Source organism: Bos indicus, chromosome 29 (assembly GCF_029378745.1).
Source record: "Bos indicus isolate NIAB-ARS_2022 breed Sahiwal x Tharparkar chromosome 29, NIAB-ARS_B.indTharparkar_mat_pri_1.0, whole genome shotgun sequence".
NCBI lineage: Eukaryota > Metazoa > Chordata > Mammalia > Artiodactyla > Bovidae > Bos > Bos indicus.
In genome coordinates, this window is record NC_091788.1 from 9,094,722 (window position 1) to 9,122,349 (window position 27,628).

At 44.2% G+C, this 27,628-nt stretch overlaps 1 long non-coding RNA gene across 4 annotated transcripts in view; it reads left to right on the forward strand.

The window, feature by feature from the left end:
- Positions 1–27,628, forward strand: part of LOC139180711 (uncharacterized) — a 64,121-nt gene that overhangs the window by 10,211 nt on the left and 26,282 nt on the right. For 2 of the 4 annotated variants that reach the window (XR_011564966.1, XR_011564963.1), the window contains exon 1: positions 28–26,076. This is a non-coding gene — a long non-coding RNA (uncharacterized lncRNA). Of the gene's footprint in view, positions 1–27; positions 26,077–27,628 lie in introns of those variants that run through there. The other 2 variants (XR_011564965.1, XR_011564964.1) reach the window with 2 other exon arrangements.

Here is a 27,628-nt window from a genome sequence, read left to right on the forward strand (position 1 = left end):
GGACTCCCTTCAAGGAGGAGTGACTTTATCCGGGTTTCCAGCAGACTAAAATTAGTGGGGAGAGCACCGAGCCCCTAGGTCTTGTGGGATCTGTAAGCAGCTGTTCACGTTATCGTCCTTGTCCCTGAAAAATCAAGATATAAGCCAGAACTGGTAAGAATGGCTCTAGAGCCTTTCCACCTACCACCTCTTGCTGTCTTCAAAGTGTGCATCCTCTGGCTTTTCCCAGAGCACACGGATGCTTTATTTTTTTTTTACTCAAGGCTGACTGAGGCCCTGTTTGGACAACTGTGTGCAGCCACTTGACACGTATGCAATGGGTTCACTCCATCAAGCAGGGGGGTGATAGGGAACAGAGTAGTTTGGGGATTACGCTCTCAATAAAAATTAGCTCCTCCTTTAAAACTTTGCATCCTCCAGTTGGATTTTGACACTCATCTTTTGCTCGTTATTCTTTTATAAAAACTTTAAGAAAGGTACAGCGTTTCCCAGTTGCTGCAATCAACAATATTAAGATCTTGGACATAGTCACATAGTAAACCACAAGAAACAGATTTGAAAGTTGTGTGTGTTAGTCACTCAGTGGTGTCAGACTCTTTGAGACCCCATGGACTATAGCACGCTAGGCTCCTCTGTTCATGGATTCTCCAGACAAGAATACTGGAGTGGGTTGCCATTCCCTTCTCCAGGGCATCTTCCCAATCCAGGGATCGAACCCAGGTCTCCCTCATTGCAGGCAGATTCTTTACCACCTGAACTGCCAGGGAAACTCCATTTGAAAGTTGACCTGTTTTACGTATTATTCTTTGTAATTCTGCCCAAAAAAGACAAAGCAAAATAAAAACAAAAAATTAGCTTCTCCTAGTAATGTGACAACATCCCAAGGTGACATGATATTTTTTTGTTTTAATGTTGAAATGAAGAATGTGATTGGCTTCAAACCAGGAAGGCCCAGAATGGCCCAGTCCTGCACTTAACGATTACGATCTCATGGTTGTATAAACAGCATCTTTGTAAAGTGAGGTTATCCAAACTATCTTCTCTTTTAGGACAAGAGATGGCAATGTCTGTCTCTTTTTTTTTTCCTCTCTCTCTATATTTTTTTAACAGTGCAATAAAATTGAACTATTAAATCCTTAAAACTCTTTCTGCAGGAAAATTAAAAGCAAATAAATGACAAGTCTTTGATTTGTTAGACTACTCTTTGAAAGGTTGATTGCTGACTTCAAGGCAAATTCCAGTCCTGGTAGCAGCCCTCCAACCTCAGCTCCAGTTGTAATTTTATTATCAACACTTTCATCCCCTGCTCCATAGTCCCAAAGCCTTAGGGAATTGAAGTTCATTCAAAGGTTGAGTATTCTTGATCTGAGATTGTTAGGAATCACCCTTTGTATTTACTCTAAGACCTGCCTGACTACAGTAGGGAGCGTGAGTGAGCCAATAAAATTGTTTTATATACATTTATAGTTTTAAAAGTTTTTTTTCTTGGTAGAAGTATTTATAGCATTGGTATAAAGTTCATCTTTACAATAATGACTATTTATTATCTACCAGGTATCAGATACTTCCCACTACTTATTGCATTGGACTGAAAAGCCCTGAGCAGTAGGTACACATATCCCTGCTTTTACTGATAAGAATCCATGGCTCTAAATAGTTGAGTAAAATTCCCAATTTGAAGGGTTGGAGTGGGGATTCAACCACAGGCCTCTCTACCCCAAATCCATGTATCATTAAGTTGCCCATATTGTTTCGGTTAGGATGACTTCATGTATTAGTAATGGAAACCCCTGACTTATGCCGGTTTAAATGACAACAAGGAAGTTGAGGACTGCACATGTCAAGAAATGGAAGGATAGGGTGGTTTCAGGTGAGGGGCACTGAAGCTCTGTAGTTACCATAAACAAGTACATCCAGGAGGAAAAAAAAAAAAACTTCTCTCCTTATCTCTTTCTTAGAAGCAGGACAATGATACTGCTCACCAGACCTCTCTTCATATCACAGTGGTGGGAATTCAATGGTCATAAGTCCTTTGCTAAATCAGTCACTGGCAAGGGATGATGTTATCTGTTAGCCTAAGGTAAGTGGCACAGGATAATTGGAAGGACTGGGGCTGGGTGTCAGAAACCTTGGGTTTTAGTCCTAGTTCGGTAATCTACTTGGTTATAGAGACTTGCTAGTTGCTTGGCCTCTCTTAGACCTTACCTCTTCCTTGCTGGTAAATAGGGCTGATGGGTCTTGCCTTACTGATCTCACAGAGTTGTAAACCAGGAAGGAAGTAAAGTCTGTAGAAGTATTTTATGAACTGTGACACATGACGTAAATGCACGTATGGCTTCTATTAACATGATTCAGAGTCTGGTCATAAGATATTTTTTCAGTTATACTCATATGTGGTCCTTGATCGTCATCATGAAGATAGCTTACAATTCCTGGGTGGGGAAGATGCCCTGGAGGAGGGCATGGCAACCCACTCCAGTGTTCTTGCCTGGAGAATCCCATGGACAGAGGATCCTGGTGGGCTACAGTCCATGGGATGGCAAAGAGTCGAACACAACTGAGCACACACACACAAGACAGTTTAGAATTTTCAATGATTTGTCAAAACTTTACCTCAATTTTACTTTTCTGTTGGAAAATTAGTAGTGCAAAAATAGGGGAGGGAGAAGTGTGAGATTTAGTACTTAAGAAAGACAATTTCCAAGCAACCCTGTATGCTCCTCTAGTATCTGTTTATATATGGGTAGGTTGTTTAGAAATTATTTTTTATACTTATTCAAAAGCAAGTTTCCTAAGAATCTATTAAACAACCTTTCTCATTCCTTCCTTTATACCAATTCAGTAAACGTATGGATTATTACTATGGGGGCAGGGGATGGGATCCACCAATAAAAGAACCAAAAACAGACCCTATCTGAACCTACTAGTGATGACCACTAATTCACCCCTAGTAACCATCTACTATACTGGGGAAGAACTCTAGAGAGCAGACTAGATAGAAAAGCATTAGTCACTCAGTCGTATCCAACTCTTTGTGACTCTGTGGACTGTAGCCCACAAGCTTCTCTGTTCGTGGAATATTCCAGGCAAGAATACTGGAGTGGGTAGCCATTCCCTTCTCCAGGGGGATCTTCCTGACCCAGGGGTCGAACCCAGGTCACCTGCATTGCAGACAGATTCTTTGCCTTCGGAGCCACTAAGCCCCAGATAGAACATATCCACAAATAGCTGTAACAAAATATAGAAAGATAAGAGGAATTGATGGGTGAAAGTCCTGAGCTGTGAAGAGATAAAGGACTGGAAGAATTCAGAAGGGCTTCCCTGGTGTCTCAGATGGTAAAGAATTCACCTGCAATGCAGGAGACGCAGGTTTGATCCTTGGGTCAGGAAGAGCTTCTGGAGAAGGAAATGGCAACCCGCTCCAGTATCTTTGCCTGGAGAATCCCTTGGACAGAGGAGCCTGGTGGGCTGCAAAAGAGTCTCAAAAGAGTCAGACATGACTTAGTGACTAAACAACAACAACCACAAACATAAGTAAATGTACTCCTGAATTCTGTGAGCCACTCCAACAAATTAGTTGAACCCAAGGAGAGGGCCGTGGGACCCTCCCATTTATAGGTAAATTGGACAGAAGTTGTGGGTAACCTGAGGAACTCCTGCTTCCAGCTGACATCTGAAATGGGAGAGCAGTCTTGTGGGACGGAGACCTTACCCTGTGAAACCTGGCACTATTTCCAAGTAGGTAGTGTCCGAACTTGGAGAAGGCAATGGCACCCCACTCCAGTACTCTTGCCTGGAAAATCCCATGGACAGAGGAGCCTGGTAGGCTGCAGTCCACGAGGTCGCTAGGAGTCGGACATGACTGAGCGACTTCCCTTTCACTTTTTCACTTTCACGCATTGGAGAAGGAAATGGCAACCCACTCCAGTATTCTTGCCTGGAGAATCCCCGGGACGGGGGAGCCTGGTAGGCTGCTGTCTCTGGGGTCGCACGGACACGACTGAAGCGACTTGGCAGCAGCAGCAGCAGTGTCCGAACTGAAGGACAATGTAGGACACCCAGCTAGTGTTGTGGAAAATTCCTCGGTGTGGGGAAAGCTCCTCCACACATTTGGTGACCAGAAGGGTCAGAAGTGAAGTATTCTGTGTGAGAGTAAAGGAGACACAGGGGGTGGGGAGGGGTCAAGTCTGTAGGTTTTTTTTAACTCAGGGAGCAGTGGCGAGTCAGTGGAAGCTGTGGAGCAATCGACTGAGTGCCTTCATCGTATCTGTGCTTTATGAGGATTAAGGGGCAGCTTCTGGGAAGCTAGATAGGAGGGGAGAAAATGAAGGCTGAGAGACAAATCTCAGAGTTTGTAAATTAGAGGCCATGAGAATCTGAACCAGATTATGGGCAGTGGTACGGAGATCAGCCAATGGGTACTTTGGACTGAGAAAGCAGAGGTCTTGGTAATTGATATAAAGGCCAGTTGGGAAACGGGGAGCCAGGAGTTTTTCATTGGTTTTGTTCATTCGTTTGTTTTGTGTTTTGGTCTTGCCTTGCAGCTTGTGGGGTCTTAGTTCTCTGACTGGGGGTCGAACCCATGCTCCCTGCAGTGGAAGCTCTGAGTCCTGACCACTGGGCCTCCAGGGAAGTCCCAGGAGGCTTTCATTTGCAAATGACAAGAGATCAAGGCAAATGTCTAAATAAAGAAGTGAATTTACCTGCTCCCTTAATTGAAAAGTCCTGAAATAGGTGTCGCTCAGGAGATGTTGGACCCCAGAGCTCAGATGATATCATCGGGGCTTGGGCTTCTCTACCAGTTAGTTCTTCTGTGATGGTTACTAAGGCAGCCTTCAGAAGCTACTAATTTACATTTTCAGAGGATTAAATCCAGTGGATGAGAGAGCTTGTCTCCTCATCGATTCCAACAAACATCCCAGGTCTGCTTTCCATTGCACATTCCTGAAGCAATCCCTCTGGCTGCAAGAGATTATGCTGACTGGCTTAGACTTATATATGTGGTCTTTTATTTTCTATTATAATTTTGATGATTCGTCCACAAAGGCAACCTAACTCTAAGCCACTAGGAGACATAGCCCTGTGACCAAAATCAGATCTCGTTCTGAGGAATTCTAACCAGAAGACACTATTTCAGAACAGTGAAGGCTGCTTCTCATTCCATTTCATCAACTGCAACTACTTTTTGAGGCAGGTTTCTTGAGGACCTGGCACATATCTGAACTTATAAAATGGATAAAGCCTAGACCATTTCTAGGGCAGTCTTCACAGTGGCCAGTTCAGATGCTGCATGAGTGCCTGGAAGATTTCACCTCTGCAAAACAGGTGAGCATTGTCTGAGAGGGCTCAACAAAGGAGTGACTATTGACATAAGTGTTGAAGCAAGTATAAGCTTTGCTTCAGTACCATCTAGACAGGACCTTGAATACCAACCAGATGTTGACAAACCATCTGAATTCTATTTGAAATGGGGTGATGGCTCTAAAAATATCAGCCTGAGCCATCCACCTGTTCTGAGCAGTCTTCTCTTTACATAGGATGTGTGGTGTCTAAACCATGTTTTTAAATGAAACTTTTACAAAGTGTTTAATTACACTAGGAAAGCTAACCCTTTTCAGAGAACCCAGTGGAAATTCCTTTGGTGAAGAAAAGAATCATTCTGCAAATTGAGTCTGTCCATCTGAAAGTGCCCCTCTTTTCCCTTAATTTGATGGGTACACATCCATTTTCACATACTGGATCTGTTGTAAAGCCAGATACGTGCACCTGAACTTCATTAAGGAAAAATGTTAAACTCCATTGGAAATCAGTTTTTTTTTGAAGGAGGAAAAACATCAATTTGAAAAGTGTCAAAGGCATGGATGCAGCCTGAATCAGGTTTTTGCCCTCAGTCACACTGCCGCAAACACATTTTCAAGCATAATGGCTGAGCTGCTTTTTGAACTTTCCAGAATGATCTTCACCCCATTAATGCAAATAGCTCTAACATCTAGTTTAGAATGAGATCAAAAGGATGAAAATTAGCAAATGCAATCCGGGTGGAACAGTTGAATTTTGATTCTGCAGAGCAGACCAGAGCACTCGTCTAGCATGAGCTGGCCATCTGGCAGGCAGTCAAGGGACACTGCCATCCCCAGCCCTCCGCGCTGAGGGCCACAGCTGCAGTATGGCAGCTGGCCTTGCAAAGCCCAGCTTTAATGATGGTCTTGGCCCTTATTAAGCTCTTAAGAGTCATCCTGAAGCAAGCCAGGGGCTAACAGCAATACCAAGAGGAGATTCAGGTTGGGAGAGAATCGCTTTTACCTTAAGCATGCATCTTTCTTCTTCTTCTTTTTTTTTAAGGTTTTCTTTTTATTTATTTATTACTTATTTAGCCGCGTCAGATCCCAGTTGCAGCCTTCGAGATCTTGCACTGTGGCGTACAGGCTCTCTAGTTCCAACCGTCCCTCCCTTTCCTGAGTGCTCAGTTGTGTCTGACTCTTTTTGACCCCACGGACTGTAGACCACCAGGCTCCTCTGTCCATGGGACTCTCCAGGCAAGAATACTGGAGTGGGTTGCCGTTTTCTTTAAGGGATCTTCCCGACCCAGGGATCCAACACATGTCTCCCATGTTGGCAGGTAAGTTCTTTACCACTGCACCACCTGGGAATCCCCTAGTTGCAGTACTGGGCCCAGTTGCTCTGTGGCATGTGGGGTAGTAGTTCACAGATCTGGGTCCCCTGCAGTGACAAGGTGGACTCTTAACCACTGGACCATCAGGGAAGTCCCAATTACGCAGCTTTCTAACCAGGGACTGGATGCCTGGAGGCAGCTGGAGGGGAAAGAAGATAATTTGAGATATCTATATCCCTTTCTTCTGAGTGCTCCCCACCACCACCTGCCCACCCCAGAAATAAAAGGAAAGGCCAGCGAAGGGCACTTGCACTTGGTGATCTGCACCTAGCAAAGTCCCGACACAGTATAGACTCAGTAGTGACAATCTGTTGAATAAAAGAGCGGATGAATGGGTGATCGGATGAATGAATAGTAGACTAAGAGAAGTGACTTTTCTGGGAGGGGCTACACTTCAGCTTTCCTTAGGAACCAGGATGCAGATTGTCCTTTTGGTTACTGATCTGCTGGAGACAAGGAGTTATGCAGAAAAGGAACTCATCTTGAATCTTTATAGAGTCTAGACAACTCCTTTCCAAACTTATTTGGAAATGTTTAAAACTCTTTTCCCACAGGAAAAAAAAAAAAAAAAATTCTGGGAGAATTAGAAGCCAAATCTGGGAAACAAAACAAAACAGCCCAGTCCTCTGTTGAATATATAGCACTTGAAAAAAATTTAAAGTTAGGGAAATTGTCAGTGATTTAACAATGAAGACTAGAGAAATTAAGGCCTGATACCAAAATGACTTTCCTTCCCTGCATGACCTCTCTCCCTCTCTGCCATCTGTGTCTATACTTGTTAAAGGTGAGGCTTTGAAGGATGTTAGATGTTGGAGGAAAACTCAACAGCTTGGAATACTCAGGCTGATATCAGACCTCCACGAATCCACGAATGGGTGATCAAGAGATAACCAGAATGAAGCCTTCTCTTCTTTTCCCATCACCAAATTTCTTTATTTTTGTAGAAGTTCAGGCTTGTAGCTTCTAGGCTGAACATCAGGAGTCAAAAAATTCTGAAGAAAGGAAAAATAGGAGGAAAAAGACAGTGAAAGAGTCCAACCCATAGTGAAAGACCTCAATTGAAAACATGGGAAAGAACATTCCAGAGCAACTCTTGGTACCCAACCAAGAGCTGGGTGTGTGTGAGAAAGAGATTGTGATTGAAATTGAAAAAGAATTTCTGAAGATCTCATCCAGTCTGCTTCAGATAGAGGAGGGACTCCCATTGTTTTGGGAATGGGTGACTCAGTGATCACATCCAAGGGGCCTCTCTGTCTTTGCTCTGAAAGCTTGTTTGCTTTCAGTTCAGTCACTCAGTCGTGTCCAGCTATTGTGACCCCATGAATCGCAGCATGCCAGGCCTCCCTGTCCATCACCAACTCCCGGAGTTCACTCAAACTCATGTCCATTGAGTTGGTGATGCCATCCAGCCATCTCATCCTCTGTTGTCCCTTTCTCCTCCTGCTCCCAATCAATCCCAGCATCAGAGTCTTTTTCAATGAGTCAACTCTTCCCATGAGGTGGCCAAAGTACTGGAGTTTCAGGTTTAGCATCATTCCTTCCAAAGAACACCCAGGGCTGATCTCCTTTAGAATGGACTGGTTGGATCTCCTTGCAGTCCAAGGGACTCTCAAGAGTCTTCTCCAATACCACAGTTCAAAAGCATCAATTCTTCAGTGCTCAGCTTTCTTCACAGTCCAACTCTCACATCCATACATGACCACTGGAAAAACTATAACCTTGACTAGACAGACTTTTGTTGGCAAAGTAATGTCTCTGCTTTTCAATATGCTTTTTAGGTTGGTCATAACTTTCCTTCCAAGGAGTAAGTGTCTTTTAATTTCATGGCTGCAGTCATCATCTGCAGTGATTTTGGAGCCCCCCAAAATAAAGTCTGCCACTGTTTCCACTGTTTCCCCATCTATTTCCCATGAAGTGATGGGACCAGAGGCCATGATCTTCGTTTTCTGAATATTGAGCTTTAAGCCACCTTTTTCACTCTCCTCTTTCACTTTCATCAAGAGGCTTTTTAGTTCCTCTTCACTATGCCATAAGGGTGGTGTCATCTGCATATCTGAGGTTATTGATATTTCTCCCGGCAATCTTGATTCCAGCTTGTGCTTCTTCCAGTCTAGCGTTTCTCATGATGTACTCTGCATATAAGTTAAATAAGCGGGGTGAGAGTATACAGCCTTGACATACTCATTTTCCTATTTGGAACCAGTCTGTTGTTCCATGTCCAATTCTAACTGTTGCTTCCTGACCTGCATATAGGTTTCTCAAGAGCCAGGTCAGGTGGTCTGGTATTCCCATCTCCTTCAGAATTTTCCACAGTTTATTGTGATCCATACAGTCAAAGGTTTTGGCATAGTCAATAAAGCAGAAATAGATGTTTTTCTGGAACTGTCTTGCTTTTTCCATGATCCAGCGGATGTTGGCAATTTGATCTCTGGTTCATCTGCCTTTTCTAAAACCAGCTTGAACATCAGGAAGTTCACGGTTCACATATTGCTGAAGCCTGGCTTGGAGAATTTTGAGCATTCATTTACTAGCGTGTGAGATGAGTGCAATTATGGGGTAGTTTGAGCATTCTTTGGCATTGCCTTTCTTTGGGATTGGAATGAAAACTGACCTTTTCCAGTTCTGTGGCCACTGCTGAGTTTTCCAAATTTGCTGGCATATTGAGTGCAGCACTTTCACAGCATCATCTTTCAGAATTTGGAATAGCTCAACTGGAATTCCATCACCTCCACTAGCTTTGTTCGTAGTGATGTTGTCTAAGGCCCACTTGACTTCACATTCCAGGATGTCTGGCTCTAGGTGAGTGATCACACCATCGTGATTATCTTGGTCATGAAGATCTTTTTTGTACAGTTCTTCCGTGTATTCTTGCCATCTCTTCGTAATATCTTCTGCTTCTGTTAGGACCATTCTATTTCTGTCCTTTATCGAGCCCATCTTTGCATGAAATGTTCCCTTGGTATCTCTAATTTTCTTGAAGAGATCTCTAGTCTTTCCCATTCTGTTGTTTTCCTCTATTTCTTTGCATTGATCGCTGAGGAAGGCTTTCTTATCTCTTCTTCCTATTCTTTGGAACTCTGCATTCAGATACTTATATCTTTCCTTTTCTCCTTTGCTTTTTGCTTCTCTTCTTTTCACAGCTATTTGTAAGGCCTCCCCAGACAGCCATTTTGCTTTTTTGCATTTCTTTTCCATGGGGATGGTCTTGATCCCTGTTTCCTGTACAATGTCACGAACCTCAGTCCATAGTTGATCAGGCACTCTATCAGATCTAGTCCCTTAAATCTATTTCTCACTTCCACTGTATAATCATAAGGGATTTGATTTAGGTCATACCTGAATGGTCTAGTGGTTTTCCCTACCTTCTTCAATTTAACTCTGAATTTGGCAGTAAGGAGTTTGTAATCTGAGCCAGAGTCAGCTCCCGGTCTTGTTTTTGCTGACTGTATAGAGCTTCTCCATCTTTGGCTGCAAATAGTATAATCAGTCTGATTCGGTGTTGACCGCCTGGTGACGTCCATGTGTTTGCTTTAGCGGCTGCTAAACTGAAGGCCTGGACCTGGCATCCATGGACTTCTCTCCCATTGAGTCATCGGGCCCCTCATCAGGTGTTGGGAGCCTATGAGCTCTGCTTTTCACATCCAGCAAGCCAGCTGGTGACTGAGTTGGCCTTCTCCATTTCATGACCCCAGGAGCCATGCCACTGTCTGTTGTCCCCAACGAGCAGTGCTTCCCTTCTCCTGTCCTTGTCATCCTCAAAGATGCACGTGCGGGCTCTTTCCATTTTAACAGTTTTAGTGCTAAGCAATCCTGCGGTGTTTCTCGGTGTTCAGGAGATCTGCATAAGAATGATCAGGATTGTAAGTTTAAAACTCCCCAAAACTGTTCCACTAATATTCTGTTTCTTGACCTCAGTGCAGGGTGCATAGATACATTCAGTTTGTGAAAATTCAGCAAGCTGTTCACTTATGTACACTTTTCTGGTTGTCTATTATATTTCAGTAAAAATGTTTTTAAGAACCACCTGAACCAAATGAATCAGAATCGCAGATTTGGGGCCTGAGAATATTCTCAAGAATATTCTCAAAATTCTCAAGTAGCTCGTTTTAGGGCCTTTACACTAAGCAGGAATAAAAGGTTCAAAACCACTGTGCCAGTGCTTGCAGTGGTATTTGTGGGCCTATTTCATTACTCATTTCATAAGTGTGTTTTTTTAGCCCCCAGGATCACAATAGTTTAGTGATGGGCAGTTTAGTCCAGTGGTTAAGACTCTGCACCCTGACCAATCCCTGGTCAGGGAACTAAGATCCCACAGGGTGCATGGCCAAAATATAAATAAAAAAAATAAAAATAGAAATTCCCTGGTGATCTAGTGGTTAAAACTCTGCACTCCCAATTCAGGGGGCATGCGTTCGATCACTTATCAGGGAAGATCTTGTATGTTGTATGGTATGGCCAATTAATTAATTAAAAAATAAAAAACCAGTAGTTCAGTGATGGACCAGGTTTGTGTCCCCCCTGCTACTGAGGGATCACTGATCTCATCTAGACATCATCCTTGGCCTTGATAATGAGCCCAGAGTTGGGATGCAGGCTGCTTAGTGCTACAAGAGTAGAAAGCATGGGGTGCCTGGGAGTCCTCAGGGAGCCACCTACCATAACCTCCTAGTTGGCAGTTGTACCCAGACTTCTGGCTTCTGCTTCCAGTCCTAGGTGGATGCTCCCTGACGTACTCCGCTCCCACAGGGCCCTGTGCTTCCCCTGTGCTGGGGGATGGCCCCACCTCCTGGCACTACAGGCCAGGCAGGGAGGAACAGTAAATGCTAGGAGAGGCCTTGTGTATGGAGTATAGAGCCAGAGTCCCTTGGTTCAAATCCCAGCCCAGATGTTTACTGGCTGTGGGACCGATTACTGTAGAGCCTCATTAATACTGTCACTTATTTCTAGGTGTGGTTACAGAAGATATTGTAGAGAGTAAGTAAATTCATATCTACATTGTACTTAGATCAGTGCCTGGTATATAGTTAATGCTGAATGTCGTTCAGTCTCTAAGTCATGTCTGACTCTTTGTGACCCCTTGGACTGCAGCACGCCGAGCTTCCCTGTCCTTCACTATTGCCCAGAGTTTGCTCAAACTCATGTCCATTGAGTGGGTGATGCCATCCAACCATCTCATCCTCTGTTGTCCCCTTCTCCTCCTGCCCTCAGTCTTTCTCAGCATCAGGGTCTTTTCCGGTGAGTCAGCTCTTCGCATCAAGTGGCCAAAGTATTTAATTCAGTGTAAGTGTTGACTCTTAGGTTGTCATTGTTATTGTTGTTGTTATTTACTCTACCCTTGGATTTCAAGTAGATAAATTACATTGCTGAGAACTTCCAGACAGGCTGCCTTCTGGAGTGATCCCCTTGAGGCAGTCCCTCCCAGCCTGGAAAGCAACTAAGCCAAATAGAAAAATACTGAATTCAAGCAAAACAAAAGCACAGTGATGATTCAGCATGAGGAGGAAGGGGAAAATACTGGTCACAGCCATGAGAGCTCCCTTCCCACAGGCTGTATCACCATGCTGGGCTAGGAGCAGCTTTTTCATGCCCATCTATGCAACTGTTAATGTGACTCAGGAAGATATTCATCACAACAAGGCATTGGAATCACGCGGTGTGTTTGCTCCCAGACCTTCAGTGGATTCCCGTGAGGACTGTTTTCCCCCTCACACCTGGAGGAAGTTCCTAGAGTACCTTTTGATATCGCCCATATTTCATTGATGGGGAAACTAAGATGTATCCAGAGTCGTTAAGCCGTTGGCTCCAGGTCACACAGGTAGTGAGAAGTGAAGCCAGGCTTTTCATTTTTGGCTCCTAACTCCAAGGCAGGTGTGCCCCATGAGAAAACCAGACAAGTGATCTAATCCCCAGTAATGTATGAATCCAGGCATGAGGAAGTTCAGGTTATGGCAGAGCTAAGGACCCAGAAGCAACATGGCAATATAACTCAGCAATTAGGAATATCAGCCTGGGAACTGGACAAGTCTGGGCTTGAATCCTGGCTCTATCAGTTTTACAGACTGAACGTTTGTACTCCCCCCAACCCAGGTTCATATGTGGAAGCCCTGAACTGCAATATGGCTTTATTTGGAGATGGGGTCTCTAAGGAAGTAATTAAGGTTAAATGAGATCATAAAGATGGGGCTCTGATCTCATGGGATTAGTATCTTTGGAGGATGAGACACCAGAAAGCTCAATCTCTCTGTCCATGTGCAGTGACCTGGAGAAAGGCCATGTGGCGTGGTAATAAGAAGGCAGCTGCTCCCCCAGCCCAGAAGAGAAGCCTCACCAGAAACCAAATCAGCTAACCTTGACATTGGACTTCTGGCCCACAGAACTGTGAGAAAATGAATTCAAGTTGACTGTCAAGCCACCCAGTCTACGGTCTTTTGTTATGGCTGCCCAGGCTGACTAATACAGCTGGCACTATCTCTGTGTGTGCTCAGTTGTGTCCAGCTCTTTGTGACTCCATGGACTGTAGCCTGCCAGGCTTCTCTGTTCATGGAATTTTCTAGGCAAGAACGGCCACTGGAGTGGGTTGCCATTTCCTGCTCCAGGGGATCTTCCTGGCCCAGAGATCGAACCCACGTCTCTTGCATCTCCTGCATTGGAGGTGGATTCTTTACCACTAGTGCCACCTGGGAAGCTTCGATTAAACTGGTAGTAGTTAGGTAACTGAGCACATAACTCTCCTGAGCTTCCTTTTTCTTATCTGCCACGTGAACATAATAGTTACCATGCCTCATTAGATTTTTATGGTCATTAAATGAGATACTGTAACATATTTTAAGAATATAGCCAAAGGACCCGCACATAAAAGTTTTTAAAAAACTCCTTCACACTGTCTACTTAATACATGCTGATTGAGTACCTGCTTTCTGCTAGGCATTGTTCCAGGTGCTGGAAATCCAGAAATGACCAAAAGAAATAAAGTCCCTGCACTCCTGAAGCTCACACTCTGGTTGGGGAAACAGATGACAAATGAGGAAACAAATAATTAAGATAGTGGTGGGTTGTAATAAATGTCATGTAGGAAATAAGTGATAAGAATGTAAGCTGAAGAAGCCACCGACCATACAGTTCTCAGGGAAGGTCTTTCTGAGTAGGATTTTTGAGACTGAAAGAGTGAGAATGTGGTAATCAGCCGAGGAGCTGGTGGACAAGCACTGCAAGCAAAGGAAACAAGTGCAAAAGCCAGGAAGTGGAAAGGGCAGAGTGCTCCCAAGAAAGGAAGGCAAATAAATAGGCTGTGCTGTGTAATAAAGCGCCCTGAGACTGGAGACACAGTCAGAAGCTAGAGTTTGCAGCACTTCATGGGCTTTTTCTGTGAGCAATGAACAGCTATTAGCTGATTCAACTGAGGGAATGACGTGTTCTGATACAGGTTTTTGGAGACATCACTCTGGCTGGTGTGTAGAGAATGGATTCTAAGAGTTATCAGCAGAAGCAGTGAAACTTGTTAGGGGACTGTTACACCAGTTCAGCGGAGGGATAATAGTGAGTTAGATTGGAGGTGGGGAGGAGGGTTTGGATGCTAGGTTATGACGGAAGAATTGGCAAGCGTTTGTGACAGATTTGAAGTAGGAGAGGGGAACGGGAGGAGCCAAGGATGACTGGTAGGTTTTTGCTTATTGTTAATGGCTGGATGGGTGGGGGAAGACTGGGGAGAGAATAGGTTTGGAGTCTCAGCAATAGCCAGCGGTTGGCAAATCACACTTTGAGAACTGCTGATGTGGAGGCTGTTGGGGATGGCAGGAGTGTAGTCCTTCAAAGGGCCAGAGGGAATGAGGTGGAGCACACAGGTAAAGGGGTCGAACAAGGACAGGAAAGTGACAGTTCTTTCATTTTCGTAGTTGAGGAGGAGAGAAGATTTGGTACGCATTTTTTAAGTTGTTTTTTTTAATTGAAGTATAGTTGATTTAAGGCCAATTTTACATTCGTTTTTATATTAGTTTCCAATATGGTTTCTCCCAGGATACTGAATATAGTTCCCTGTGCTATACAGTAGGATGTTTAGGATTTATCCATTCGGCATGTAATAGTTCGTATCTTCTAACCCCAAACTCCCGGTCCATGCTGCCCCCACCTCCTGCCCCCTGGGCAACCACAGCTCTACGTCTGTGAGTCTGTTTCTCTACGTAGACAGGTCCTTTTGTGCCCTATTTTAGATTCCACGTGTAAGTGGTGCGTGCGTGCTTAGTCGCTTCAGTCGTGTCCGACTCTCTTCGACCCCATGGACCACGGTCTGCCAGGCTCCTCTGTCCATGGCATTCTCCAGGCAAGAATACTGGAATGGATTGCCATTTCCTTCTATCATATAGTATTTGTTCCTCTCTTTCCCGCTTATTGGGTTGGCCAAAAAGTTTGTTTGTGTTTTCTGTAACATTTTATGGAAAAACTTGAATGAACTTTCTGGTCAACCCAATTCTTTACTTAATAGGATAATCCCTAGTTGCATCTGTGTTGCTGCAAATGTCGTTATTTCATTCTTTTTTATGGCCGAGTACTATTCCGCTGTATATATGTACCACATCTTCCGGAGAAGGCAATGGCACCCTACTCCAGTACTCTTGCTGGGAAAATCCCATGGGCGGAGGAGCCTGGTAGGCTGCAGACCATGGGGTCGAGAAGAGTCGGACACGGCTGAGCGACTTCACTTTCACTTTTCACTTTCATGCATTGGAGAAGGAAATGGCAACCCACTCCAGTGTTCTTGCCTGGAGACGGGGAAGCCTGGTGGGCTGCCATCTATGGGGTCGCACAGAGTCGGACATGACTGAAGTGACTTAGCAGACCACATCTTCTTTATCTGTTCCTCTATTGATGGACATTTAGGCTCTTTCCATGGCTTGGCTATTGTAAATGTTGCTGCTATGGACATAGGGGTACATATATCATTTTGAATGAAAGTTTTGTCCAGATATATACCCAGGAGTGGGATTTGCTGGATCATTGGTAATTCTATTTTTAGTTTTCTGCAGAACCTCCATACTGTTTTCCATAGTGACTACACCAATTTATATTTCCACCAACAGTGTAGTAGGGTTCCCTTTTCTCCACACCCTCTTTAGCATTTATTATTTGTAGACTTGTTAATGATGGTCATTCTGACCAGAGTGAGGTGGTATCTCATTGTAGTTTTGATTCATATTTCTCTTAATAATTAGCTAGGTTGAACATTTTTTCATGTGCCTATTGGCCAACCAATTTCTTCTTTGGAGAAATGTCTATTTAGGTGTTGTACTCATTGTTTTGATTGGGTTGTTTTTTTTGTTGTTGTTGAACTATAAGTTATTTGTATATTGAAAGTTACATCCTTGTCAGTTACATCATTTGCAAATATTTTCTTCCATTCCATAGATGGTCTTTTTTTTTTTTAATGGTTTCAGTATACATTTTATTGAAAGTGATTTGAGGCAGTACTTCTCTAATAACATGTATTTTCTCAGTGAAGCATAAATCAAGGTCTTCAATTGAGAGGAGAAAGTGATAAAAGTGGATATGGGAAGTTTAAACAGAAAGAAAAAGGTATGAGCTAGTTGGCTTGGAGAGTGGGAAATGGATTTGCTGGAGAAGCCCAGCTCATTTGAGATTTGTTAGCATGAATTTAAAGACTGTTTAAGCTGATTGACTTCGCTTTGTTCTTTTTTCCCCCAGGAATATTCAACTGCTTGGGTGTGGGCCCAAAGGAGGCAGAGAAGCTGGTTCACTGACTGCTGAGGTTTTTTTAGGTGAGTGTGAGAGGGAGGAGGAGCAGAGTTGAGCAAAGGAGTTGGGGCTGACAGTTGCCAGGGAGTGGCTGTTTGAACTGGGTAAGAAGGTGATGGAGAGAAGGATAGTGCAGAGAAAGTGATGGAGTCAGTAGGCTACAAGTTTTGATAAGGTGGTTGTCAGGGAGTGGGCTGTTTGGAATCAGGGAGGAGCTGCCGTCATGGCAAGGTCTAGGGCGTGACTGGGGGAGTGGATGTTTGTGGTTGAGAAGGTGGACAAAAACAAGAAACACAGAGGCCAGGGAGCTGGACAGTCCATTTATAGGCCTGTTGAAGACATCCAGAAGACAGCAGAAGCAGAGCAGGACCTGGAGCCCATAGCCAAAACCTTCAGCTAGAGGCGGGGCCGACAGCTGACAACCACAAGTCCTGTGAGCTTAAGGCAGGAGCCGCAGTTTTTGAGAGAGGAAGTGAGAGAAATGGTCTAAAATGTGGCATGAGCAAAGATGAGGCTCTCCCCACCTTCGAGCCTTGAGGTACACTCGGTGGGAGAGACAACAGGGCCTTGAGAGACTGTAGGGGAAGAAGTGTCTCAGGGAAAAGCCAGGTTTTAACAAAGCCAGGAGAAGAGGGGACTGTCAGAGCGGGGACGACATGGGGGAGTTTGTTGGCCACAGATCTCTTCACAGATAGCTCTAGAAAAGTGAGAGATGAAGTATTGGGTTACATGATGAAAAATATGTAGCTTGAGTCTTAAACTTTTGTGAGCACTTGAGGTGACCCAAAGACCCTTCTGCCTGTGAACCTCGATGGGGCAGCAAGAGAGAGGGTCACGGAGCACCCTCTTTCAGGTCAGCCTGGTATTATTAGGTACAGTTATCATCACCCAGCTCATCTCCCTGCCTCTGGGCATAGCTAAATATAGACTGTCCTACTTTTTGAAGTTCCCCAAGAGAAAGTAATTTTATAATCGCTCAGTAAATTGTGCCATGGTTTAACAATCAGCAACAAGTACACTGCCTGACACATAGTAGGTGCCCGGTAAATATTGTTTGAATTAACTGAATGAAGTCACAGTATCAAGATTTTCCTTTTATGTCCTTTAAATTAATTCACACTGTAGTGCTTTCCCATTGTACTACTTTGACAAAATGGATCCACAGTTAATGTTCCCATTTTATAATTTCCATTGTCACAGATAAGCTGTTCTCTAAGAGTCAGACACGACTGAGCGACTTCACTTTCACTCTTCACTTTCATGCATTGGAGGAGGAAATGCCAACCCACTCCAGTGTTCTTGCCTGGAGAATCCCAGGGACGGGGGAGCCTGGTGGGCTGCCGTCTATGGGGTCGCACAGAGTCGGACACGACTGAAGCGACTTAGCAGCAGCAGCAGCAGCATCTTTTATTTAGATGCTGATTGTATTATTTAGGGGTGTCATATCTGTATCCTTGATCTCCTCAGCTAGGTTTAAATCCACTCAGTATATGTGGACCAGTTTGCTAATTCTCTTCTCCATAGTATCTACTCCAGTGGAGGCAGAGAGTCAATATTTGGTAGGTGCTTTTTGAAAAAATGATACATTCTGTAATTAATTCTTGAAATAATAAATCCTCATTTGAAAATTTGCTCATCTTCTTAGATAGCCACTGTTCCCATGACCTAGCACTTAATGTAGCGTTCAGATTGCCTGGGTACAAATTGTAGCTGTGTCTCTTACTAGGTGTGTGACCCTGGGCGAAACGCTTAATATTTCTGTACCTCAGTGTCCTTGTCTGTAAAACAAAGACTGTTAAATTATTGCATATTTGTTTTGATGAATAAATTAGTATGTGTAAAATGCTTAGAGCGATGCTTGGTACTTAGTAAGCACTTAGAAAATGTTGTTGTTATTATTACTAGGCATATAGTCCATACATATGGAGTTCTTTCTTTTCAAAATATGTGTTTATTTGACCGTGTTGGGTCTTAGTTGAGGTGCACACGATCTTACATCTTCATTGGGGCATGCAGGATCTTTTAATTGGGGCATGTGGGATCTAGTTCCCTCACCAGCGATCAAATCCCAGGCATTGGGAATGTGGAGTCCTAGCCACTGAACCACCAGGGAAGTCTACATGGAATACTCTAATAAATGATAAATAATTCAATGCGGATCACTAAAAAACATCAGTTGGTCTGTTCAACAGACTCTATTGTGACTAAACAGTTAGGCACACCCTCTACAAATAAGGTGGGTTTGTCAGTGGCTCAGATGGTAAAGAATCTGCCTGTAGTGCAGGAGACCCGGGTTTGATCCCTGGGTGGGGAAGATCCCCTGGAGAAGGGCATAGCAACCCATTCTAGTATTCTTCCCTGGAGAATCCCCATGGACAGAGGAGCCTGAGGGGCTATAGTCCATGGGGTTGCAGTCGGACACGACTGAGCAACTAACACTACAAATAAAATCTGATTTAATGTTTCCCTTTTCAGGAAATTAAAGCAGGGCCATATTAGTGAAGTTAGTTTAGAAAAAACAATGCTCTCACTTTATGAAAAGGAGAAATGTGAAAAAAAAAAAAAAACAAAAACAAAAAACCCTAGTAACCTAACTTGTAGCATCCTGAAATAAGGTCAGGGATTGCTGAAAAAATGATGGTGTCAGTAGCACAAGCCTGAGGGCTCTGAGAAAAATGTTTGTTTTTTTAGAATTATGGAAACCGAAAATGCTGCCCTCAGTCAAGTTCTATAGATGAAGAAATAGCCAAAATAACAGAACACACCATTACACAGGTTATTGTTTGCTTCCGTTCGCAAGGACCCAGAGCCGAGGGGTACAGAGAATTAGGAGGTAATGAAAACACCGTCATAACTTTTGATGGAAAGCAGGCTGAAAACCCTTAGCAGACAGGAACTGTGCAGAATCTGCAGAGTGAGATGCACATTCCCAGGGGTGTTAGAAGTGGGTATTTGCATTAATGTGTATACAGTAAAGAAAAACTATGGTAGCTCTAGAGGTCAGAATCAGAGAGGTGATTTATGAGCTAGGTAGAATGTAGATCCTCTTCCATCAAGTAGTAGCACTAATTAAACAGTTATGAAATTTAGAAGATAAACCTAGAGACCTTAAGGAAAAAACAATCAACAGAGTTCAATAAGGTTCCTTTTCTTTTTTGAAAGAAAGTATGTCACACCAAAGAAACCAACTTATTTTACTTTTTTACACTTTAAATACATCTTATTTAATTTTTTCATGTCAGTTATATATCATAAACTGTAAAGTATTATGAGACTAAAATGAAGTAACACATGTAAAGCTCTAAAAGGGTCAGGCACATATAAGAAATTCATTTTAAAACACTAGGTTCCTAAATAAAGGTAGATATTATCGTGCATTTCATTTTTATAGTATTAGATATAGAATCTGGAAGCAGCAAGGGGTGACAGAGGATGAGATGGTTGGATGGCATCACCAACTCAATGGACATGAGTTAAACTCAGGGAGATGGTGAAGGACAGGGAAGCCTGGCATGCTGCAGCCCATGGGGTCTCCAAGATTCAGACATGACTTCAGGTCAGTTGCTCAGTCTTGTCTGACTCTTTGCGACCCCATGAACCGCAGCACACCAGGCCTCCCTGTCCATCACCAACTCAGACATGACATGACTTAGTGACTGAAAAACAAGTGACCTTTAGGAACATTTCAATTTAAAAGTAACGTCCTTTGCTTTTCTAGGTGATGAAACTAAATGTGATGTTTAATTCCTTTTTGGACAATTGGTGAGTTATTTTTGAAACACAAAGGTAAATAAAAGTTTACTTATACAAAGACATGTTGATTAAAAATTGACCAAAAGATCTTAAACAAGAGGGACCGTGAGCCGGTTTGCCTGTGCTGGGGGAGGTGGGACTCAGAGGCTTCAGGTGCTGGCGTCAGAATCCGTTTCGTTCCAGAGCTGGGTGTGTGTGATCTGGAGAAGTCAGAGTGACACCAGTGTAGTTTGCAGCCGACGCAGCGCTGGGGAGGTGCGGCACGTATAATCAAGGCAGAGCAACAACCAAAATCTGACTCAGAGGTGCTAGAAATACTGCCTTGCAGTAATTTTAGAAAACAGCCGACACAACGTTTAACTCCTCAGCACCGGCTGGAACTGGCTGTAGTGGGTGGAAAGGCCCCTTAGCATGTTCCCACTCAGGAATCCCGAGCTTAAATCTAATTGGTCTGTCGGGGGCTGTGAACTCGAGCATTTCAACTCCCTGGGCTTCAATTTTCTCATCTTTAAAGTTCAGATAATAAAGTGAAAGCGAAAGTCGCTCAGTCGTGTCTGACTCTTTGCGACACCATGGACTATTCTGTCCATGGAATTCTCCAGGCCAGAATACTGGACTGGGTAGCCTTATCCCTTCTGCAGGGGATCTTCCCAACCCAGGGATCGAACCCAGGTCTCCCTCATTGCAGGCAGATTCTTTACCAGCCGAGCCACAAAACCTTCCTCAAGGTTTTGCTGTGAGTATGAGCTGCTTTCTGCAGGGTTGCAGGGATGTCTGCTATGATGATGGCAAAAGTGGTATTTATGGAAAACACCCTAAGACATTGCAGTAAATTTAAATCGGGCAGACCTGAATTCTCTGAAAGTCACCTCATACTTTTCTTCTTTGCAGCTGTTGGAGTTTAGGCATGTTTGTTTTACTGGGACATCTATAAAAAGAAATATATCTATTTACTTCATAGTGTTCTTATAAGAATTAAATTCAGTAACTAGTATGCATGGGGCCTGACACAAAAAGCTTATGCATTTCTCTGGTTTCTCCTGCTATCTCTCTTCTGCCTGTAGCCAGAGAAAGGTCTCTGCTTTTCATGTAATTTAAGTTGGCCCACCCAGATAATTCAGGATAATCTCCCTATCTGAAGATCTTTAACCTTAACTGTGGGTCCTGGTGCATCAGACAGTAAAGAATCCTGCAGTGCAGGAAACTCAGGTTTGATCCCTGGGTTGGGAAGACCCCATGGAGAAGGAAATGGCAACCCACTCCAGTATTCTTGCCTGCAGAATTCCATGGACAGAGGAGTCTGGTGGGCTACAGTCCATAGGATGGCAGAGTCGGGCACACCTGAAGTGACTTAGCATGTATCTGAGTTCAGAGCTCCTGTTCCTATAGAGAACACACGTCTAGAAGGAAAAGGCATCAAGTTGTAGGGCCCTGATATACATGGGCTTTTTGTGTGTGTGCAGCAGTGCTCCATGGAGTCATGTGAGCAGAAAATATCTAAAATATAAATTCTCTGTGGAGAATTGGTATTTGGAAAGCGTGGGTTACAAATATTCATGGGTAACAGAAGGCGGATTAAAATTTTAATGGGACATTGAATTGGTCTCAAGAAATTGTGTTCTTGGAAGGAATCCAGTGTGGTCTGTCAAGGCACAGTATAGAACTATGACCTTGGACCACATAAAAACACAAACAGTTATTAGGCAGCATTCTGGGAGGTCTCTGGAGGATGTGATGAAGCCTGAGGGTCAAACTTAGTTCACTTAATATCTACCCTAGTGATCTTGGAACGTGGGATCTTCATCCCTTTTTAATGAAATTCAATGAAGATAACAAAATGGCTGGAGTTACAGTCACCAGAAAGGACGGAAGAAATGTTGACAGGAAACGTTTCCCATTAAACCTGGGGGGAGGAGGAAGCAAGGAATGCAAAACAGATAGTCACTAAGATACGGAGGTCTGGATGGAGCCGCCATGATTTAAGAGGCCTGCAATAGACAGAAGGGCAGAGGGGAAATTACATTGAAGGCGAAATGTGGTCACTGGCCTGAGCGCTGTTTCCCAGATGTGCAGAATCCCAGATGTCACAGACTTCCATGCTTTGGGGGCACAGCTGGAGGGAGGACCCTGGTCAACACTGAGCTGGTCTCCCGGGTCCGGGAGCTCTTGGAGTAGTTTGGGAGACGCCGAGGCAGAGCGGCAGGGGGGAAGGTGGGGAGGGCAGTAGAGAAGGGATGAATGTGTGTCCTGAAGAGCAGCTGCACTTCCTCTTAACTTGCCCATCCACCCTCTCTACTGTTAAGTTGTTCTGGCTGGCCCAAAGTGTCAGTGGCCCCTGAGTTTCTCCCTGAAGACTCTCTCAAGGACCTCCCATATGGTCCTGAAGTCATTGCACATGGCAGGTTGGTTGGTAATGACTGGGTTACTTGACTCTCCTTCTCCAACCTGTGAACTCCAGTTGACGAAGGGCACTTGAGGCAAACACACGTTAGGAGACCATCTGCAGAAATGGCTGGTTTTGTTTTTTTTTTAAGAGTTTTTTTTTTTTTTTTTGAGGTAGATCATGGAAAATAAAATGAAAATGAAGAGAAGCATCTTTTAGGAAAATCATTTGATTTCTTGTGACTATTGGATAAATATTCATTTGTTTCTTAGAGAGTGTTTTCTTTTCCCCAGTTTTTTTGAGGAATAATTGACATACATCACTGTATAAGATTAAAGCGTAGAGCATGATGGTTTGTGAAATGATTTATTGTGAAATGATTACCACAGTAGGTTTAGCTCAGCAAGAGAATGTGTGGGCGATGTGGGCGATGTTTACCAATGCACTAAGAATACATCATGAGAAATGCTGGGCTGGAGGAAGCACAAGCTGGAATCAAGATTGCTGGGAGAAGTATCAATAACCTCAGATAGGCAGATGACACCACCCTTATGGCAGAAAGTGAAGAGGAACTAAAAAGCCTCTTGATGAAAGTGAAAGAGGAGAGTGGAAAAGTTGGCTTAAAGCTCAACATTCAGAAAACGAAGATCATGGCATCCGGTCCCATCACTTCATGGGAAATAGATGGGGAAACAGTGGAAACGGTGTCAGACTTTATTTTTTGGGGCTCCAAAATCACTGCAGATGGTGACTGCAGCCATGAAATTAAAAGACGCTTACTCCTTGGAAGGAAAGTTATGACCAACCTAGATAGCATATTCAAAAGCAGAGACATTACTTTGCCAACAAAGGTCTGTCTAGTCAAGGCTATGGTTTTTCCAGTGGTCATGTATGGATGTGAGAGTTGGACTGTGAAGAAGGCTGAGCGCCGAAGAATTGATGCTTTTGAACTGTGGTGTTGGAGAAGGCTCTTGAGAGTCCCTTGGACTGCAAGGAGATCCAACCAGTCCATTCTGAAGGAGATCAGCCCTGGGATTTCTTTGGAGGGAATGATGCTGAAGCTGAAACTCCAGTACTTTGGCCACCTCATGCGAAGAGTTGACTCATTGGAAAAGACTCTGATGCCGGGAGGAATTGGGGGCAGGAGGAGAAGGGGAGAACAGAGGATGAGATGGCTGGATGGCATCACTGACTCGATGGACGTGAGTCTGAGTGAACTCTGGGAGTTGGTGATGGACAGGGAGGCCTGGCATGCTGCGATTCATGGGGTCGCAAAGAGTCAGACACAACTGAGCAACTGAACTGAACTGAACTGAAGGCACTGGAGCAGGGGGCACTGAAGTGGCAAGTGGTAGATTGTAGAGGAGTCAAGCATTTGCCATTGCTGTACCCAGAGGTTCTTAACCTGGAGGATATAGATCAGGAGGTTCCCTGGGGGTTCCAAAGTGACCCAGGAGCCTCTTGAAGCCTCTGGAGTTGTATGCGAACATTTGTCTGACTGTGCATATTTCTGGAAAGGAAAAAAACATAGCTTTTATCAGGTCTTTAAAGCTATCTAAGACCTCCTCCAGAAGATTAAGATCATTTCTGGGGGATTTCCCTGGCCATCCAGTGGGTGGGACTTCGTCTTCTAGTGCAGGGAGTACAGGTTCGATCGTCAGGGAGCTGGCACATGCCTCACGGCCAAGAAACCGAGATGCAGAACCGAAACAGTACTGTAACAAATTCAGTAAAGACAGACAGACCCCAAACGGTCTTAATCCAGTACTCCCAACTTTTCACCAGTATTTTTGAATTGGCATCTGGATTCAGTCCTGGAAGTGAGAAAAGAAGGTAGGAAGAAAGACTCATCGGAGTCTAAGAGGATCGTTTAGGTGGAAGAAATGAGAAAAGGCTTATTCGTAGGGTGAGGGTGGAGAAAAGGATGATTGGACTAGGCACTTTGATGTTTGGTGACCTAGGAGCAGGAGATTTAAGGAGGCTTGTGGGGTTGTAGCCAGATCACAATGGGTAAAACTGATGGGTTTCTTTGAATATACTCTAAAGAATACATTCGAATGTATTGGGTTGGCCGAAAAGTTCATTCGAGGTTTTTCCACAAGATGTTATAGAAAACCCAAACAAACTTTTCGCCCAGCACAATACTCTAAATGTATTTCCTTGATTGTTTTCTTTTCGTTTCTTACACTTTATTTATTTGGCTACACCAGGTCTCAGGTGCATGGGGCATCCTTAGTTTTGGCCTGTGGGATCCAGTTCCCTGATCAAACTTAGGCCACTGGGAGCATGAGGTCTTCATCACTGGACTACCAGGGAAGTCCCCAGATGTTATCTAAATAATGCCACATGCATAGGGATAGAGGTACAAGGAGGTTAACTATGGCCTTATTAAACAGTAGTAGTACAAATTGGAAACCATCTAAAGGCCAAATATTGAAGTATTTGGTTAATTTGATTTTAATGAATCCATATTGTGGAATAGTATTGTATTAGTAAGGATTCTTTAAGTAACAGAAGCTTGAATCAAACTAGTTCAAAGTTCAAGCAAAGAAAGATATAATGAATTTATAGGCTCATGCAGTTGAAGAGTCCAGAAATTGTCTGGCTTTAGGCAGGTCTGGACCCAAATGCTCAGATTTGATGTCCGTTAGTCTTAAGATCTCGCACTCCCCACTCACCCCCATGTCCCTCTCCTTTCCTCTGGAATGGCTTCATTCTTAGACAGGATCTCTCTCCATGATGGGAATGACAGCCTCCCTAGGATACAGCATTTCTAGAGCTCACCGTCTCCACAAGAGAGAAAACTTTCTTGTCTCAGCATCCAGACCAGGCCCCTCCCCCAAGAATCTTACAGGCCCTGTTTACATTGCTGCCCATCCTTCAACTGCTGTGCCCAAAAGCGTGGAGTACTGTGATTGGTCAGCCCAGAGCACAGGTGCCTTCTGTGACAAACCCACCAGAATCATGTGCTGTGGGGGAGAAAGGTGACTTCCACAAAAAAGGAAGATGGAATGGACCATAAAAGAGGTACCGTTATAACTGTGAGTTTGTTTCTTTAAGAGACAGTGTAGATCTCTACTTATGGGCATGGAGACTGTGTGATGAGACAAGACTGAGGTCTCATCAGAATGCTGCTGTTCCCGTGCTGAAATCCCACCAATCACTGTGACCCTTCTCATGTCTTTGGGCTACTGACTATTTAGGGCGGGCAGAATAATGTCCCCCTCCCCCAATGAAGTCCACGGGCTAATCCTTAGAGCCTGTGAATATGTTACCCTGAATATGTTACCTTATATAGCCAAAAGGATCTAGCAGGTGGGGTTAAGAATCTTGAGATGGAGATGATCCTGAATTATCTGGCTAAGCTCAGCGAAAAGACACTCTAAGTACTCTGTGAAATAAGACAAGCTAGTCACAGAACACAACATAGAAGATGATTTTATCTTTGTTTTAAAATCTTTTTTTAAACCTTATTTACATGCATATATGCATGGAAAGAAGTTTGGAAGTTGTACTCCAGGTAATAATATAGTCATTTTTGAGGGGTCATGATAATAGCTTCCGCTTTTTGCTTGTGTACAGTTTCTAACTATTCTGCTGTGAACAGAGATTACTGATGTAATCTAAATATGTAAGTGGAAGAGGTGTGGAGAGGAAGCAGCCATTACAGAGAAAGGTAGGATGGTGTTTTGCATGATGAAAAAAAAAAGGTGTTTGTTTACCCATTCATGTATTTATTTGTGTGGGAAACACTGGAATCTCTTTTTAAGCTGAGGTGATGAGCCTGGGGAGCTGAGGAAGATGCAGGAACCAGGGGAAAATTCCTGGGGACGGATCTCTAGGACTGGTGGGCAGAGGATACCTCCTCCAGTCCAGGGCATGGGGGTCCCTGAGGGGCAGAGAGGAGAGAGGAGAGACTTGGAAGAAACAGGAAGTTTGTGGGTTTGTTTTGTTTTATTGTAATTTTTGGCTGTGTTGGGTCTTCATGCAGCCTTTTCTCTAGTTGTGGTGTGCGGGGTCTGCTCTCTGTTGCGGTACGCAGGCTTCTCATTGTGGTGCCTTCTCTTTTTTCAGAGCACGGGCTCTGAGACATGGGCTCCGAGTTGCGGCTTCCAGGCTCTAGAGCACGGGCTTGGTAGTTGTGGTGCACGGGCTTAGGTACTCTGTAGCATGTAGGATCCTCCCAGGTCAGGGTTTTTTTAAAAATATTTTTATTTACTTATTTATGACTGTGTTGGGTCTCTGTTGCTGCACCAGCTTTTCTCTAGTTTTGGAGAGTGGGGCCAGTCTCTCGCTGCGGTGCGCTGGCTTCTCATCGCCGTGGGTTCCTGCGTTGCAGAGCACAGGCTCTAGGGCACGTGGGCTCAGTACTTGTAGCCCCCAGGCTCTCGAGCAGAGGCTCAGGAGGTGTGGCCCACGGGCTTGGTTGGGATTCCCAACAATCCACCTGCCAATGCAGGAGCTGCAGGAGATGTGGGTTTGATCCCTGGGTTGGCAAGATCCCCTGGAGGAGGAAATGACAACCCATTCTAGCATTCTTGCCTGGGAAAGCCCATGGACACAGAAGCCTGGCAGGCTACGGTCCATGTGGTTGCAAAGAGTCGGACACGACTGAGCGACCAAGTACACACGCACGGGCTTAGTCGCTCCGTGGCATTTGGGATCCTCCCAGATCAGGGATCTAACCCCTGTCTCCTGCATTGGCAGGTGGATTCTCTACCACGGAGCCACCAGGGGAGCCCTGAAACAAGGAGGTTTTTAGTGGAAGAAGAAGGAAGTCAAGGACTTCAGTCTTGTAAGCAAAGCAGGACCTGCGGGCAGAGGGGCTGGAGTAGGTCCGGGGTTTAAGAAAAATGGAAACAGTTGGAAAATGTGCTCAAGGACTGTGATAGGGAGTCATCCAGGATCAAGGAGGCTGTCTGAGTGGCACTGAGGCCCCACTGAGATTAGATAATGGGGTCTGTAGTGCTGATCAGAGCCGCAGCCTGACTTCTTCCTGTCAGCCTGCAAAGAGAGAACAAAGCCAGCAGGGAAGCTTCAGATTATGGGTCCAGGAGTCGCCACCGGACCGC